Source organism: Canis aureus, chromosome 1 (genome assembly GCF_053574225.1).
Source record: "Canis aureus isolate CA01 chromosome 1, VMU_Caureus_v.1.0, whole genome shotgun sequence".
Taxonomy (NCBI): Eukaryota; Metazoa; Chordata; class Mammalia; order Carnivora; family Canidae; genus Canis; species Canis aureus.
The window spans coordinates 70,925,002-70,944,542 of record NC_135611.1 but is presented as its reverse complement, the minus strand read 5'-3'; the positions used below and the strand labels follow the sequence as shown (position 1 = coordinate 70,944,542).

Below are 19,541 nucleotides of genomic sequence, written 5' to 3'. Positions count from 1 at the left end.
GCCTCTAATTGATTTCTCTTGTCTAATTGCATTGGCTAATACCTCTAGTACAATGTTGGATAATAGTGGATAGTGTGCATTCATGTCTTATTTCCAGTCCTAAAAGCATTGCTGGTGGCATTCAATCATTAAATAAGGAATTAGCTTTAGGAGCATGAGTGTGTGTGTGTGTGTGTGTGTGTGTTAAAGGGATACATGCCCCCTAATGTTTTTATAGCAGCATTACTATAATAGCCAAATGCAAATAGCCCAAGTGTCTATCAATTGATGAATGGCTAAAGAAAATATGGTATATATTAAAACGGCATTTTAGTATTACTCAGCCATCAAAATGGAATGAAATATTGCATTTTCAATGACATGAATGGAGCTAGAGAGTTTTTGCTGAAAGAAATAGATCAGAGAAAGACAAATGCCATATGATTTTACTCATATGTGGAATTTAAGACACAAAACAAATGAGCAAAGGGGAAAAAAGAGAGAGGCAAGATAAATAAACTCTTTTAAAAATTATTTTATTTATTTATTCATGAAAGACAGACAGACAGAGAGAGAGAGAGAGAGAGAGAGGCAGAGACACAGGCAGAGGGAGAAGCAGACTCCGTGAAGGAAGCCCGATGTGGAACTGCATCCCGAAACTCCGGGATCATGCCCTAAGTCAAAGGCAGACTCTCAACCACTGAGCCACCCAGGCATCCCCCAAGAAGTAAATTCTTTAAGTATAGAGAATGAACTGATGGTTGCCAGAAAGGAGATGGGTGGGAGGATGGGTTAAATGGATGATGGGGATTAAGGAGAGCACTTGTGATGTGCACTGGAGATTGTATGGAAATGTTGAATCACTATATTATACATCTGAAATTAATATCACACTGTATGTTAACTAACTGGAATTTACATAAAAACTTTTTTAAAAAGTATTCTTTAATTCCTATATTTCTGAGTGTTTTCATGATAAATGGGTATTGATTCATTCAAAGGCTTTCTCAGCTTCTATACAGACATAATATGATCTTTTCCTTTGATTTATTATTATGGTATGAATTAACTAATTTCCAAATATTAAACCAGGTTTGCATTTCTGGAATAAATCCCACTTGGTTTTGATGTTTTATTTTCTTAATGTGGCATTGTATTCTTTTTGCTAATATTTTATTTAAAAATTTTATATCAATGAACATTATGTTGGTCAATAGTTTTCTTTCTGTGCAGTGTATCTAGTTTAGATATCAGTATTATGTTTGCTTCATAAAAGAGATTAGAGGGGCACCTGGGTGGCTCAGTCAGTTCAGTGACTGCCTTTGGCTCAGGTCATTATCCCAGAGTCCTGGAATAAAGCCCTGCATGCAGCTCCCTGCTCAGGTGGGAATCTGCTTCTCTTTCTGCTCCTCACCTCATTTGTGCCTCTCTCTCTAGCTCTCTTTCTCTCTCTCAAATAAATAGAATCTTAAAAAAAAAAAAGAAATTAGAAAGTTTTCCTTCCTTTTAAGTGTCCTATATTAATGTTTTGGTAGAATTTTTCTGTGAAATTGTCTGGGTCTGGTGCTTTTCTGTGGGGGGTAGTTACTTAATAATTTTCTGTATCTTCTATGGAAATTGATCTTTAAAATTTTTCTAATTCTAATGAGTTCAATTTTGCCAATATGAATTTCCCTGGGAAATTACCAATGTCTCTACTATATATATATTTTTTAAGATTTTATTTATTCATAGCGAGAGAGAGAGAGGCAGAGTCACAGGCTCCATGCAGGGAGCCCGACCTGGGACTCCATCCTGGGTCTCCAGGATCACACCCCAGGCTGCAGGTGGTACTAAACTGCTGTGCCACCGGGGCTGCCCTACTATTTGTTTATAAGTCATGTATGATTTCAAGTTTTTTCTTGTCTCAATGGTTATTTCCTCTTATTGAGATTCATTTAAAGTGCATTTTAAAAGAAACCAAATATGGGGTGCCTGGGTGGCTCAGTCAGTTAAGTGACTCTTGATTTTGGCTCTTTTCATGATTTCAGGGTCATGGGACCAAGCTCACATTGAGCTCTGTGCTCAGCACAGAGTCTGCTTCAGTTCTGCTTCTCCCTCTGCCCCTCCCCCTACTTGAGCTCCCCCTCTCTGAAATAAATAAGTAAATAAAATATTTTTATAAATAAATAAACAAATAAACCCCAATATGATGGGCAAAGGAACGAAAGACTTTTTCCTTTTTGGTGCACTTCTATATTACATTTCTCCCCAGTAGAAATATTCATGTAGTACTTATATAATTTTTAAAATATTTTATTTATTTATTTCAAAGAAAGAGAAGCATGAGGGAAGGGCAAGGAAGAGCAGAGGGAGAGGGAGAGAGAGGGAGAAAGCAAACTCATACTGATCATGGAACCCGATGAGGGGCTTGATCCCAGGACCCTGAGACTATGACCTGAACCAAAATAAAGTCAGCCACTCAACCAAATAAGCCACTTTTATAATTATTTATTACCCTATTTTTATATAATTTTAATATTTATAAATTTAAATTTAAATATATAATTTATTAATTTTATAAATTTATAAAGTTTTATAAATTTTAATATTTATAAATTTTGACCATTAAATAAGATATTAGTTTTAGGAGCATGAGTGTGTGTGTGTGTGTGTGTGTGTGTGTTTGTGTGTTAAAGGGATACATGCCCCTAAATAAAATAAATTTAAATATAATTTATTTATAAAATTTTACCCTATATAATTTTAATATTACCCTATTACTTACATAATTTTTAAAAAGCAATATGAACAGAAGAATAAAGTCCAAAGGACACAGACACATGCATACACTGAGGGGTGGCCTCTAACTAATAAGAGGTCTATGGCTCATTAGCCCCCTTTGATATAAATTAACATGTCAAGATACAATTTGAATCAGTTGATTCTTTTAAAAATTACATTGTATCTGAAACATATTCTGGAGATGATTGCATTATTAGTTAGATGAGCAAATTTTTAAGGGGCACCCATCCCTCCAACAAAAAGGAAAGCCTCTCTGTCAGCTTAAATATAGACTCCTCCTGCAGCTTTAGCATGGTCCCCCAGTTATACCAGGTGCTTAAAAGTTGATGACTGAGGGTCATCAATCCCTCAATCAGTTAAGCATCTGACTCTTGATTTCAACTCCGGTCTTGATCTCAGGTTCGTGAGTTCAAGCTCTGTATTGGACTTCATGCTAGCTGTGGAGCCTACTTTAAAAAAAAAGTTGATGATTGATTATTACTGTGGCATAATTATACCACCTTATGTTTTCATGATGCTTTTCAGGTGTTCAAAGCACTTCTACATATTTTCTTATTTGACCCTCACAATACCAAATTAGGTAGACTTGGTAGGGTATCTTCATTTTACAGGTGAAGGAAAAAATCTCAAAGAGCTTAAGTGGCTTTACCAAGGCCATCTGGCTGACATGGGGTGGGTTAGAACTGTCACTAAGTCCACTTCTCTTCCCTTTTATGCTATGGTGCTATTGCAGCTTGATTTCTTCTAGGACGTGTTTAAAAAAAATCACAATGTTTGCTAAATGATAATGTCAATAGCAGAGATGTTATATAGGCAAAACAATTTAGAAATTGCACTTTTAAATGCTCACTCAGCCTTAAGAGGTAATTATGTAATGACTTAGGAAACCCAGCCACTTTAGAAAACTTACTATAATGGCAAAATTATCTGTGATGCTAAGCAAAAGAATCAAGTATACTTTATTGCTTAGCATTTCTATTTAGCTGCAAGTAGAGTTTTGAGACATTCCACCCCCATCCATTCAACAAATATTTATTGAGTGCCAAGTACATGCCAATCACTTTTTTCACCACTGAGGATACAGCAGTGGACAAAGTCTGTGTTTTTAGAGCTCACACTCTAGTGGAGGGAGACAGATAACAAACAAAAATAAATATACACTATGGAAAATGCTATGGAGGAAGAAATGGCTCTCTTGCTCTCTCTTGCTCACTCAAACAAAATCTTTTTTTAAAAAAAGAAATACTGAATGTTTTATTTATTCATTTATTTTTACCTTCATATCTTCACCACATAGACCCTGTCTTTTGTCTTTATTTTTATAATAAATTGAATTTTTCCCTAAAGGACTAAAGCTACATAGCATGGGACTCTTGGAAACTTTAGTTAATAGGGAAAACAATCAGGAGAGATGCACTATTAGCCGGGCATTTGATGAGATGAACTGCCCTTTGTGTTTCAGAAATCATACTTCTTGCTTAGAATGTTTCTTTATCTTCTTCCTTTATGCAAAGGAAATATCCAGGATGCTTAATGTTTTGTGTTACTGTTATCCTCACAGTCTAATGACCTCCAAACCCAATACTCAGTGACTTAAAACAGCAGCCATATCATTACCTTACAATTCTATGGGTTGACCTAACTCAACGGGGCAATTCTGCTGGCCCTCTTGGTGTTTCCCAGCCAGGTGCATCACATGGTAGGGGAGGTTATTGTCATGTGGAAGTTTGCCAGTGATGCAGGAATGGCTGAGTCTTCCTCCTTCCCCCAAGTAGTGTTGGGCTTCTCCTCTCTATTTGGGTTAGAAAAATATGGCAGCTTGGGCTTCCTCACAGCATGGCAGCTAAGTTCTAGAAGGTAATGGAAGCTGCGTTTCCTTCTAAAGGCTGGGCCCAGAATTGGCACAGCATCATCTCCACTTCATTCTATTAACAGAATCATAGCCAGTCCAGAGTCAATGAGGGAGAGGACTGCACAAGTACATGAGTAGCAGAGAATTGCAGTGCACTGAGATCCATCTTTGGAGACCAGTTATAGCCTTTTCTCATCCTGCATCATTGTAGGTGTGTTTACTTTTGTTTAGAACCAAATAGAAAGTCTACAACACATGCTGATAAAAAATATTATGCAAACACAGAGAAAGGAATGAACAACACTTTCTGACAGGGAAAAGAAATGTCTTTGAAGGAAAGGAGATTTCAAGCCAAATTTTGAATGATGGATTGTCTCCCTGGGCAGCTCAAGTAGGGTAGATGAGGCAGAGAAAATAGCGTGTATGAGCTTGCTGAAGCATAAAGGAGCCAGTAATATTTGGGGAACAGAGGACTTAGGAACATGTGAAGGGGAGGGGGAGATGGTGGGAAAAAATAAAGAAGAAAGCTAGGGTTTGATCAAGGCAGGATATTCCAGGGGCTTAGAGAGTACTTCCACTAGCTGAGAGAAAAGCCAGAACCCCCTTTGGGTAAAGTTAATTCCTCAATACACACCATCTACCTGTATTTTGGAATACACATTGAGAGTGTAGGCTTTTGTTTGCCTGGGCTGGCCTGGCCCAGGTGGTTGCCATGACACTAATTTATAAATATCCTCATTCTCCTCTCCTGAGTACAGGGGATTGTGCTCCCTTAATCCCTTTGAAGATAGGCATAGCCTTAAGACTTGCTTAGTTGAAGACATGTAAGTAGAAGTGCTGAGCATGCAGAAGATTTAGAAGTCTATGAAAGAGTGTGCTCTCTTCAGCAGCAGATATATGAAAATTGGAACAATACAGAAAAAATTAACATGGCTCCTGCACAAAAATGTCATGCAAGTTTGTAAAGCATTCTATATTTTTAAGAACTTATAAAACTCAACATCCAAAAAACAAATAATCCAATTTAAAAATGGACAGAATATACAAACTGATATTTCTCCAAAGAAGACGTCCAGATGGCCAATAAACACAAGAGAAGATGCTCAACATTACTTACCATCAAGGAAATGCAAATCAAAACTACAATGAGATACCATCTCACATCTGCCAGAACGGCTAAAATCAAGAACACAAGAAACAACAGGTCAAGGAACACTTGTGCATTGTTGGTGGGAATGCAAACTGGTACAGCCACTGTGGAAAACATTATGGAGATTCCTCAAGAAGTTAAGAATAGAGCTACCTTACAATCCAGTAATCACACTACTGTGTATTTACCTAAAGAATACAAGAACACGAATTCAAAGGGATACATGTACACCTATGTTTAGAGCAACATTATTTGCAGTAGCTAAGGAATGGAAGCAGCCCAAGTGTCCATCCATTAATGAATGGATAAAGAAGATGTGGTGTGTATATATACATGTGTATATACTATTCAGCCATAAAAAAGAATAAAATCTTGCCATTTGCCATGACATGGATGGAGCCAGAGTGTATTATGCTAAGCAAAATAAGTCAGAGAAAGACAAGTACCATGTGATTTCACTCATGTGGAGTTTAACAAGAAAGAGAAAATGTAAGAGAGCAGGTGAAAGCAAGAAACAGACTCTTAATAGAACAATCTGATGGCTACCAGACGGGAAGAGGCTGGGGAGATAGGTTAAATAGGTAGTAGAGATTAAGAAGTGGACTTGAAATGATGAACACAGGGTGCTGTCTGCCATTGTTGAATCACCACATTGTTTTTGTTTTTGTTTTTTTAGTTTAATGTATTTTAATAGCAAACTTACAGGAACAGCACAGAAGACAGACAACATTAAAAACATGTACTTGCATGTAGGACAACTCAGAAAAGTATAGTGAATGGATGGAATCTACTGTATGATAAAAATGCTACAAACACCATTTAGTTGCCATCAATAAGAAATTTACTTGTTTAAAAAAAATTCAAATGCTGGTATTGTCCAGAAAAATTTAACAGGTTTATTTATAATTGTTATAAAGTTGAACTGCTGAAACGTGTTCACTGAAACATTTGGACTTGCATTAATGCTTTATATCCCTGCATTTATATTAAAAATTTACACACAAATGAAAATGGAAAAACTGCCAATACCTGATTTCTGTCCCCTATTTTTCCACTTGCAATCATATACTAGGTATATGACCCCATGGAAAAAAAAAATATCTAACGTTCAGAGAATTACCAATAACAGGAAGAAGAGAAAAAAAATTTTTTTAAAGAATGAAATGTTTTCCATCATAGTGGATTCTTAAGCACGTTCTCCACGTATGCAGCGTGCTAGCTGGATGTCTTTTGGCATAATTGTGACACGTTTGGCATGGATAGCACACAGGTTGGTGTCTTCAAAGAGGCCCACCGGATAGGCCTCACTTGCCTCCTGCAAAGCACCAATAGCTGCACTCTGGAAGCGCAGATCTGTTTTGAAGTCCTGAGCAGTTTCTCGCACCAGACGCTGGAAAGAAAGTGTGCGGATCAGAAGTTCAGTGGACTTCTGATAACGTCTAATTTCTTTTTTTTTTTTTAATTTATTTATGATAGTCACAGAGAGAGAGAGAGAGAGGCAGAGACACAGGCAGAGGGAGAAGCAGGCTCCATGCACCGGGAGCCCGACGTGGGATTCGATCCCGAGTCTCCAGGATCGCGCCCTGGGCGAAAGGCAGGCGCTAAACCGCTGCGCCACCCAGGGATCCCAACGTCTAATTTCACGGAGCGCCACAGTAGCAGGCCTGTAGCGATGAGGTTTCCTCACCCCTCCAGTAGAGGGCGCACTCCTGCGAGCGGCTTTTGTAGCCAGTTGCTTCCTCGGTGCTTCACCACCGGTCGACTTGCGGGCAGTCTGCGTTGTCCGAGCCGGGGTGCGGAGACCTCCTTACTTACCCCCTCTCCTTCGGCTGGAGCTCGGCGAGCTAGAGGCGGCGCTGGCGTTGGCGAGCGACCGCGGGGCGGCGGGGGCGAACACCCAATCACCACACTGTACTCCTGAAACTGATATAACACTGTATGTTAACTAAGTGGAATTAAAATTAAATTATTTTTAATTTAAAAAAGAAGTCAATAAGAGATTCATCACATATTCTTTCCCCACCTGAGGCACCAAAGAACATGGACTGAGATGGAGGCTCCATGAGCCTGGGCCCATGAGTAGTCATGAAGAGCTTGTGCTCTGCCCTAGTCCTCAATGAACTTGCAGTGTGAATTACATGGGGATTGTTACTGCATATATCTTAGTCTATGTTGGCATTATACTGTAGGTGGTCTTAAACAAGTTATTTGGTTTCCCTGTGTCTTAGTTTCTTTCTTTTTAAAAAATATTTTATTTATGATATATATATATAGAGAGAGAGAGGGGCAGACACACAGGCAGAGGGAGAAGCAGGCTCCATGCACCGGGAGCCCGACGCGGGACTTGATCCCAGGACTCCAGGATCACGCCCTGGGCCAAAGGCAGGTGCTAAACCGCTGAGCCACCCAGGGATCCCCTTACTTTCTTTGCCTATAGAAAAGGAATAATAGTACATCCCTCTTAGGGTTATGCTGAGAATAAGTGAGTTACACATTATACTACTTTGCTAGGGCTTCCGTAACAAAGTACCACAGACAAACTCAGCAGACATTTTTTTTCCACAGTTCTGGAAGCTGAAAGCCAAAATCCAAGTGTGAGCAGGATTGGTTTCCTCATGGCCTTTTTCCTTGGCTTTTGTACATGGCTGTCTTCTCTGTTCCTTCATCCGATCTTCCCTTTGTGCACATCTGTGTCCTAATCTCTTCTTCTAGGACACCAGCCACATCGGACTAGGGTCCACCCTAGTGACCTCATTTTAATTATCTCTTTAAAGACCTTCTCTCCAAATACAGTTACATTCTGATGTACTGAAGAAGAGGACTTCAACATGTGAACTGGGGGTATGGGATACATTTCAGCCCATAACAGACATGAAAAGCATTTATAGAAGAATAGTATGTGATACATAGTAAATAGTCAATGAATTTAGCTATTATATTACTACCATTATCTTTTAAATATACTGATAAGGGATGCCTGGGTGGCTCAGTTGGTTGGGTGTCTGCCTCCAGCTCAGGTCATGATCTCAGGGTCCTGGGATGGATCTCCATGTCCCTGCTTGGTGGGGAGTCTGCTTCCCCCACTCTCTCCTTTGCCTCCCCCCCACACTCATGCTCTTTCTCTCTCAAATACATAAAATCTTTAAAAATAATAAATAAATAAATACACTGGTAAGAAAATATATTCAAGATACAGTATTACCTAAAGAAATAACATATTGTATATTATCCCTATTTATTTAATTAATTAATAAGCAATAATATTGTGCACTTGAAGAAAACAATCTAAACAATATACCATCTGAAAAGGCTGTACACTGTACAATTCCAAGTATATGACATTCTGGAAAAGGCAAAACTATGGAGACATTAAAAAGATCAGTAGTTGTCAAAGATTGTGGGAAGGAAGGAATAGATGGAGTACAAAGGATTTTTAGGATTTTAGAGCAGTAAAACCTGTATGAACCTGTATGATGCTATAATGGTGGATACATGTCATTAAACATTTGTCAAAAACCATAAAATGTGCAACACCAAGAACCTTAATGTAAACAATGGAGTTTGGGTGATAATGACACATCAATGTGGATTCACTAATTTGTAGACTATATTTTGCACACTACATTTGCAGTGTAACAAGCATATCACTCTGGTGGAAGTTGCTGACAGTGGGAGGGGTTTTGTTTACTGAGGGGCAGGGAGGAATATGGGAAATCTTGGTACTTTTTGCTCAATTTTGCTATGAATCTAAAGTTGTTTAAAAATAAAATTTTAAAAATTTAAAATACACAAAAAAGCCAAAATGTAATTATTTGGGGTGGGGAGGGATTAAGGGACAAATTATGAGGATTTTTCCATTACATATTTTTGTGATTGAGTTTCTTAATTTTTTTTGTGTTGTAAATGTATAATCAGAAACAAATATATAAGAAAACAAAAGTAAAGGATGGCCGACCCCCCATGGGATGAATAATAAAAAAACAAGGATGGCAGAATCCACACTCCATATTTCTGTCTCATGAGGCCTAATACACAGCTGATGCTCAATAGAAGTTGACATGATCTTCAAGTGCTTGTTAATGGTCTCAGCCAGCATACCACCTCCAAGAGATGCCCAGGGCCCAAGGCTCCATCCCCTCCAAACCAACCATTGCCCATTTGCCAACGACCCCTGATTGGGACTAATTACTTTAAAGGACATAATGGGGACTTGCAGGTCTTTGTTCCGGAGAGAGGAGAGAGGTATTCAGATATCTACCGGAATGGTCCTCAAAGGGGGGCCAGCAGGCCTGGAACTGGCAGGGCAGGAACCTCTGTCGGGGCCCTGAGAGACCACTGGGCATGATGAGGATTTTGAGCCAATACAGGAGACAGCAAGCCTATTGGGGCTTTTCTCTTGTTAATTGTATTCTTTCTGAAATGTGATAGCAGCTTGGACTTGGACTTGGGGTCTGGTTTCTAATTCCAGTTTTATTACTCACTGCTTCTGTGACTTGGAAAAACCATTCAGGCTTTTTCAATATCATTTCCTAAGGGGTCCCTGGCATAATGTGCATACTCTGCTGATTAAGGGATAGAGGTCTGTCTGCAAGAAACGAACAGCACTAGGGTGAATTTGAGGGATTTCCAGGTAGGAACTGAGAGGTATAAAAAGCAGAAGAAAGGCAGGACAAAGCAAGGCTTCCATGCAATAGACAGGACCTCTGGGGCCTTTTGTTCTGTTTTCCAATATCCATAAATGTGGAATCTAATATAAAATACAAATTTTAAAATATTCCCAAGGAGAATAAGAGAATCTCTCAAGGGGATAAAAATAGACTCCTGAGGTGTCAAGTAAAGAAGAAGCTGGAAAAGCCCTAGTGGTCCTGGAGGTGTCAGGGCAGAGGTCTGTTACACTGGGACAGGACTGAATGGCTGAGGGCTTGGTTTTTTTTTTTGTTTTGTTTTGTTTTTGTTTTTTTTTATTCATGACAGACAGAGAGAGGCAGAGACACAGGCAGAGAGAGAAGCAGACTCCATGAAGGGAGCCCGACGTGGGACTCGATCCCGGGTCTCCAGGATCATGCTCTGGGCCGGTGGCGCCAAGCTGCTGGGCCACCCAGGCTGCCCGAGGGCTTGGGTTTTGATGACCGTTCAGAGGTGGGAGATGAGGCCTAGGTGTAGGAAAATTTCTTAAATAGAAGTTATCTCTGGTAGTTATAGTGATTCTTAGAAAAGCAGCTGTGGCCAACAGTAAAGAAAACTTTTAGCCACCTCTGAGTGATCCAGGCAGCTGCTGACTTCCATAGCATTTCCCCAAGCCAACTGTAGCTTTGACTGATTAATCCAGGAATGGATGTAAATCTCATGTCCACCTCCTCATTTTAACACCTTCTTCTACTAATCACTCAAGTGTTCAAATCTATATCTAGAGTCATGCATACCAGCATTATTTGGGATGGCAAGACATGGTAAATACAAAACATTCATTAGTAGAAAGCTGGTCAAGTATGTGATAGTGGGCAGGTATTGACTTAATGCCACATGGCCCAGGTACACCCTTTATTGCCTTCTCTTCAATAATGGAACTGGGCCCGTAAATAGCTTTTCTTTGCCAACATAAAATGTTAGGCTCCATTAACAGAGAGTGCTGGAAGGACATTGAAAGAAAAAGAGCTTTTCTCTTCCTAGGTCTCAGGTAGATTATCACCAGACTCAGGCAGAGTGTGCTTTTTCTCCAGTGCCAAACTCCAAGTGGTGTTTTCTCTACTATATGCTAGGCCTCTGTTTTTTTCCAGCTCTCCAGGGGCAATGGCAGGATAGCTAGAAGCCCAGAATGCATGCATCTGTGTCCACCCAGGTGCCTGCTTTTGGTATCCTCTTCTCTGCCCCTTCTGTGCACACACCAGGGCCTGTGCAACTGGCCATATAATGTGCCAGCCAAGCCAATTTTGTTGCAGGCAGTGTCCTGGAGACTCCCGTCACCCCACCTCCCAGAGCTGCACGTAGAAGTATGCTCCATTCCTGCAAAGCAACTCAACAATGGCACCTGACTTGCCTGGTACACTCCTTCCCGTGTCAGCCTGGACTTTTCTGAGGCCTGGAGTGCTGCTCCTGCCTTCCCAGTAAATGTAGACCATCCCAGCCTGACAACTCAGCGAACTTCTCCACCATTCAGTTCACTCTGACCACACCTTCCTCAAGGAAGTCTGAATACCTTTCCAACTTTGTCCTTTCTTAGGTACCCACCCCTAGCCCTAAAGTATCTTTTTTTTTTTTTTTTGAAGATTTTATTTAGGGGCTCCTGGGTGACTCAGTCAGTTAAGTGTCTGACTTCAGATTAGGTCATGATCCTGGGGTCCTGAGATGGAGCCCCACGTCAGGCTCTGTGCTTTAGCAGGGAGCCTGCTTCTCCTGCTGCTTGTGCTCTCTCTCTTACTCTCAAATAAATAAAGATTTTATTTATTTACAAGGGAAAGGCACGGGGAGGAGGACAAGCAGACTCCCCACTGAGCAGGGAGCCCATTACAGGGCTCAATTCCACAACCCCGGGATCATGACCTAAGCTGAAGGCAGATGCTTAACTGGCTGAGCCACCCAGGTGCCCCCTAAAGTACCCTTTTTAGAATTTCTTTTCTTTCTTCTATTTTTATCAAAGTATAGTTGAGAATATTAGTTTCTTGTGTATGACATAGTGATTCAACAAGTTTATACATTGTGTAGGCTCCCCATGAGTGTAGCTGCTGTCTGTCACCACACAGCACTGCTACAGTACCACTGACTACGTTCCCTATGCTGTACCTTTTATTCCTCTGACATTTCCTGACAGGAAGTCTGTACCTTCCAGTCTCCTTTACCCATTTTCCCCATCCCTCCCCTCTGGCAACCATCAGTTTATTCTCTGTATTACAGGTCTGTTTCTTATTCATTTGTTTTTTTTTTTTTAGATTCCACATATAAGTCAAATCATATGGTATTTGTCTTTCTCTGACTTATTTCATTTAGCATAATGCCCTTTAGGTCCATCCATGTTTTTACAAATGGCAAAGTCTCATTCTCTGTATTTTCCTATCTTTATAGTTACTCTCCTATCACAGCTTAATAATTCTCTATATTAAGTCTCCCATTTATATTACTGTGTATTTCTGTTTTCTGATTGGACTCAGACATATGTAAAGCATTAACACACAACATAATATATTGTGGCCATTAAAATAATGATGTAGATATATATTTTTTTAAGATGTTATTTGTTTATTCATGAGAGACATAGAGAGAGAGGCAGAGAGAGAAGCAGGCTCCATGCAGGGAGCCTAAGGTGGGACTCAATCCCAGGACCCTGGTATCACACTCTGAGCCAAAGGCAGACGCCCAACTGCTGATCCACCCAGGTGTCCTTGTAGATATATTTATTGATACAGAACTGTGTCTATGACATTGCTGAGTAAGAAAAGTAGAGACATAAAATTATGTGTGTATACGTGCATGAAGTCTAGAAGGGTGTCAGAAACTGTCAGTGGATATTTCCAGGTAATGAGATTTTATGAATTTTACTGTCTTTGTACTGTTCTTAGTTTTACTTTCGTCCCATGAGTGTGTATAATTTCACTAAAAGCAATAAAGTTAATTCCTTCTAACCCTCAAAAAACTCAGAATACATGCCCTGGCTCTTTTGGTTCTGGCACCGATTCCAATGCGTGTAGGAGTCCCACACAGCACCTAGCTTTTCTCCAGATGCCAACAGAGTGTCTGAGAATTCAACTGAATTCTGTCACTATCTACCCAGGAACAGCTTCTGATTCCCCAGAAATAGCATATATTCCACAGGTTAAGGGTTCAGTCCTACAAGACTGTTTTCTGCTCCAGATGCCAGTCACAAGTGCTAGTTGTCATCTATGCTTCTGGCTATAAATCAGAACCTTCCTCAGGTTCAATTAATTTGCTAGAGAAGCACAGGACTCAGAGAAATACATTACTTACTAGATTTCTGGTTTATTATAAAAGGATACAATTCAGGAACAGCCAGGTATTAGAGATGGATAGGCCAAGGTACAGGCAAAGGAGAGCTTCCATGCCCTGTCTAGGCACACCAGTCTCCCCAAATCTCCACATGTTCATCAATTCGGAGGCTCTCTCAATTTCATCCTTTTGGGTGTTTGTGGAGGCTTTATTACATAGGCATGATTGATTAAATCATTGGCCACTGGTGATTGATTCAACTTCCAGCTCCCCTGCTCTCCCAGAGGTCAGGGGTGGGAATCCAAGTTCCAACTCTTAAATCACATGGATGGCTCCATTGCCAACCAACCTTGCTACCAAATTCTGAGGATCTGGGAGCTGTGAGCCAGGAGTTGTGAACAAGGACCAAATATACATGAGAAATGTATTTTGGTCATCTAAGTGGCCAAATATTTTTTTATACATCACAATATTACACTGGTGACACCTTTGGTTTTAAAAAGGTAAAGTCCAAAAAAAAAAAAAAAAAAAGGTAAAGTCCAAAATCCCTACCACAGTTTATGAAGTAATTCAAGGTCTCACCCCTCTTTATTGGTATAGCCCCATATTCTATCATTCTACACGGAAATTCAAATTAATCTGGAGGTCAATCATTCATCAAACCTGGCCTAAAACTCCCTCCTCTTTGGGATCTTTTCCAATTCATTCCCCTTATCCTTGTGTTAGGGTGTTAAATTCATCAAGGGTTATATGGCTAAGGACCTTTCAGTGGGAGAGGTGGTCTGAGACTCTGCAGGTGCAGAATCTCTGTCCTTCCTTGGGGGGGGGTCGGCTCTTTTTCATCATAAGCTTCTGAGCACCCTGAATGTACCAGCTTCTAAATAAGACTGAACTGTCTCAGCAACAAAGGACAAGCAGGTTTCCAGCAGATGATACTGACAGATCCAATTGCTGGCTTTGTATTTGTACTTCAGCTCAGTGCTTCTCAAATTTTACTGTGCACAGACATCCTTCAGGGTTGTTGTAAAGTGCAGGTTCTGATTCAGTAGCTCGGAGGTAGGCCCAAGATCATGCATTTCTAACAAGTTCCTGAGGGATGTGCATCCTTAGACAATAAAGTATTAGCTTATTTTTAAATACATTTTTGAAATATAATCTAAGTAGAAAAGCAGCCCTATTTCAACATCTTAGTCAACTCCACCTTAGCATGGACACAATACAGCTTTCACTCCACAAACTGATATGAGGGGAGACGGTCTTAGTAAGGCATTTATTTTTCTATTGGTGATAAAATTATGGACCTCCACTCAACTCCTCTTTAGGGCCTCACCTGCACATAATGTCTGCCCTCTGCTCATATTGTTTTGTTTGTTTGTTTAGAGAGAGAGAGAGAGAGAGAGAACACATGCACACACAAGTGGTGGAGAGGGAGAAGCAGCTACCCACTGAGCAGGAAGCTCGATGTACGGCTTGATCCCAGGACCCTGGGACCATGACCTGAGCCGAAGGCAGACAGTTAACCAACTGAGCCACCCAGGTGCCCCTAATATAGCTTTTTAAGAAGAGAAGCCATGTCCTGTTCATATCTCAGCTTTTAGTTCACCACTTAGAGGGAAGCATAATGGTTCGAAGTGCCAGTCTGCCTGTGTTCGTGTCCCAACTCATGCCCACTTACTGAGGTACTTCTCTTACTATAAGATGGGGGTAGTAGAAGCATCTACCCCTTCAGGTTGTTTTAAGGATTAAATGAAGAGAATTAGAATGATGGCTGGTGCCTAGCAAGCATTATGAAACAATTTGGCTGTGATTATTAGTGAATGTGTAGAATAATGAATCTTTCAGAAATAGTATTACATCCATTTGCTCATGTAGAATGTATCAGTTAATTTTCACACATTAATTAATGTGTTGCATTTTTATTTTTAACACGTGCAAAATTATTTGTCAGGAGCACATGGATGCAAACAAGAAACTCATTCATTCACACAACAAATATTTCCTGAATGAAGGGCACCTCTGCAGGCACTGAAGATGAGGCCAGGAAGAGGAAAGAAGGGATACAGAAATGAGCTAAATACAACTTCTGGCCTGAAGGGAGAGAAATAAGAAGAAAAATTTACAATGCAGGGTACAAGAGTCCAATGCTACAAGAGGCATAGCAATAATATGTTCTTGCTAGTCATCACTGGGGAGGATTCTGTGTGTTTCCTGCCCAGCATCTATTCCTATATGCAAGAATTAGAAACCATATTTTCCTCGGGGAACCACCCCCCTTTCAGTCTGTCCCAGCATTCAGGGAGCTGACTACAATTAGACCCCAGCACAGCCTTGTGACCCAGGCCTGGCCGATCAGAGAATTAAATGCCCTTCACTATAGCAACTGGTTCAAAGGTGTACACATGACCAAAGATAGGCCAGCGATTCAATTCTGGTATTCCTGAATAAATGTGGAGCTAAAAAGGTCTAAATTCCAAATTATTTTATTTAGCTTTGGCTAAAGTTTCAACCAAGAATGAGCTTTTAAAGGTAAGAACTTAGAATAAAATTCTGTTCTATTAGCACAGTGAGGATATAAACAACTCTGCTAGCCAGTCCCATCCTGCCATAAGAAAAAAAGCTAGAGAGAACCTCAGTGATACCAAGGCTACAAATATTAGTAGGTTGGGTACAGGTCCTTTCTGGATTTAAATATTCTGTATCTGGTCATCATGAGTGGATTTTGGCTTGCACAATGTTCTGTTGCATCCTTATTGTTAATGCTTTATAGTTCTACAACCACTAATTTTGAGACTATATATTCACTTTATTCATTTCCTGTGGGAAACTGAATTTAAATTCACTAATCAGTCTTTTAACAACTAGATCAGGAACTTTATTGATCTTATTACAATTGACTCAACTACATAAAAATATGAGATCCTCTTAGAATTAAGAAAAATATTATTTTATAGAAGTAGAAACAACTGTAAGATAACATAATTTTTTTTATCCTTTTCAATTTACTTCTTTGCTTTTATCTTCCCATCAATCATATGAGGAACACAGTGCTGATTAGAATCATCCTAATTTTATTGAGGAGAAAGCAGACAAAGCAGTAGTGGTAATCCATTGGCAAAACAAAGTATATAGAAGGCAACTCATTGGTGATTCACAAAAACTCAAACTCTTTACAGCTTGACTGGCCCCTGTGCCCTGGTCCTCACCTAAGCATCGTTCCCTGCATGTAACTCTGAAAGTAATACAGCTAGGCATTTTTAAACTCTAGACTGGACTTTCTGTGAATTTCAAGTCAATCTGGGAGATTTTAGTGTATTTTATTTTGCTGTTCCTAGTGCAATTTGTATATTAAGTAACTCAAAGTAATTAGCATTTTGTAAGTAATGCTACAAAATGAATGAATAACTGCATTTCCACTAGTGCCAATAGATAACTGCTACGGAAGGGCTGGTAGTATTATTCATTTTCCACACCCCATTGCTTTTTTGGTATGCTTTGTTTTCTAAGTTATATGGGGGTGTGTGATTTCTGTTATTATAATTACTAAAGACGGTTTTTAAATCTTGAATTATTAAAAATATCAGTCTACTAAATTGACCACATTAAATGCAATGTTACAAATAACTCAGGCTAATATGGTAGCCTAAATTTCAGGAGTGCATTTAAGTATGCAATCTCCCCGCAGAAAAATAGATAAAATTGTGAGGTTGCTTAATAAGTTACCATCAGTAAACTCTATGGGAATCAATAGTCCCAAAGGAAGCCCATGGCCAGCTAAGGTCAGCCAGAGGCTACTTATGTCTATTTCAGCGGTTCTAAACCTAAAGCAACTAGGATTGGTTGACTTACATGTTTTAGGCAGCTATGATTTGGAAATTAGGATGCAGTGCTCACAGGGCATGCCTTAAGAACTTGCTGTAGTTGGCTATAGCAGAAATAGGAGGGAAATGGGGGAGTGGGCTGTTTCCAGAAGTCCAGTAGAAAGATGACAGGTCCTCTCTCAAGTGGTAACAGTTCTTTGGTATTGTTCTTATGATGGGCAGCTTAAAGATGCCAAAGACAACTTTGGCTTGAAGCAGGGCTTCTCATAGTATGATCTCTGGCACATGTGGTGATTCTGTTGCGTGAAGAATCTTTGGAAATTTCATCCACCTCATAATAATGAGGTCTCAAAGGACTCTACCTGGTCTTAAGTCTGATTCAAAATGATGACAATATACTAATAATGATGATAATGACTTTTATTGAGGACTTAGTTTGTGCCAAGCATGGTGCCAAATGCTTCTATGCATTATCTGACCCAGTCTTCACAATAACCCCCTGAAGTAAGTATCACTATTTTTTCTCCAATTTACAGATGAGAAAACTGAGGCACAGAAATAAGAACATGTCCAAAATCACAAAGTTAGTTAGTGGTAGAGCCAAGATTCACATCATGATCTAACTCCAAAATATATGCTTTAAAAATTGTGGTAAGAGGGGATCCCTGGGTGGTGCAGTGGTTTAGCGCCTGCCTTTGGTCAGGGCGCGATCCTGGAGACCTGGGATCGAATCCCACATCGGGCTCCCCATGCATGGAGCCTGTTTTCTCTCTGCCTCTCTCTCTCTCTCTCTGTGACTATCATAAATAAATAATTAATTAAAAATTGTGGTAAGATACATATAACATTTACCATTGTAGCCTTTTTTTTTACATTCATTCATTCCACAAAGGAAAGAACACATCTCCATGTGTACAGGCATGCTCATGTTCCCATGTAACAGAGCTTGCTGAAATTTACAGCCAGACCAACATTCTATCTGATGTGTACTCCCAAGTAAAGCTGGTTTATGAGGACTATGAGCAGGTGCAGGACTTGCTTTCAAAGCTTTCCTTCCTTTATCAGCACTCCTGATTTTATAAACTCATCAACCTCATTCTTACTCAAATATCCTGATGAATCTGGGTATAGTAGGGCTTCATGGGGACCAAAACATTTTTAACAAAGCTTTGAAGCATCTCAGCAGAGGATCCATGGCTCAGGCAGCCCCACCCACAGGGCCAATGACTCCCAAAGTCCACCGAGAGCACTAGTATGGCCATTTTAAAGTGACATTTAGTACATTCACATTTTGTACAACCATCACCACTACAAATTCCAGAAAATTTTCATCACTCCAAAAGGCAACCTCATGCCCATTACATGGTCACTTCCTGTCCCTTCTCCCCTGAACTCCTGGGAACCACTAATGTGCTTTCTATCTCTATGGATTTGCCTATGCTGGACATTTTATATAAATGGATTCATATTATATGTGGCTTTTTGTGTTTGGCTTCTTTCAGTTAGCATAATATTTTCAAGGTTCATTCATGTTGTAAGAGGTAATAGTACCTCATTCCCTTTTATAGCCAAATATCAATCCACTGAACCACATTTTGTTTACCCATAAATTGATGTACATTTGGGTGGTTTCCACCTTTTGGCTATTGTGAGTAGTGCTGCTATGAACATCCATGTGTAAGTTTTCATTTGAACACCTGGTCTCAATTCTTTTGGGTAAAAAGAATAGGCTTTTGATTATAAACCTCTGCTGATTCCAAAAAGGAGATGACCAAATAGCTTAAAATTTTCAGTCATTCAACAAAAACTTACTGAGAATCTACCACATCACTACCTAGAATGCTAATACTGGGAATATAAATTGCAATGAATAAAAATGAGGTGAATGACAGGTATCATGCCTGTCCTCCTTGGGAATGACAGAAAATTGAGTAAAACATGAATCTGGCAGCAGTCAGGCTTACGGGTTCCTTTCTCCTTTGCTATTAAAGGAAAACAAAAGCTGGTGATAACACAGAAG

General features: G+C 39.8%; 1 non-coding gene across 1 annotated transcript; it reads left to right on the top strand.

Moving 5' to 3' along the window:
- Nucleotides 1-5,489: 5,489 nt before the first annotated feature.
- On the top strand, nt 5,490-5,596 carry LOC144289248 (U6 spliceosomal RNA). The gene has a single exon (XR_013357231.1). It is a non-coding gene; the product is annotated as a U6 spliceosomal RNA (small nuclear RNA).
- The last annotated feature ends 13,945 nt before the right edge of the window (nt 5,597-19,541 follow it).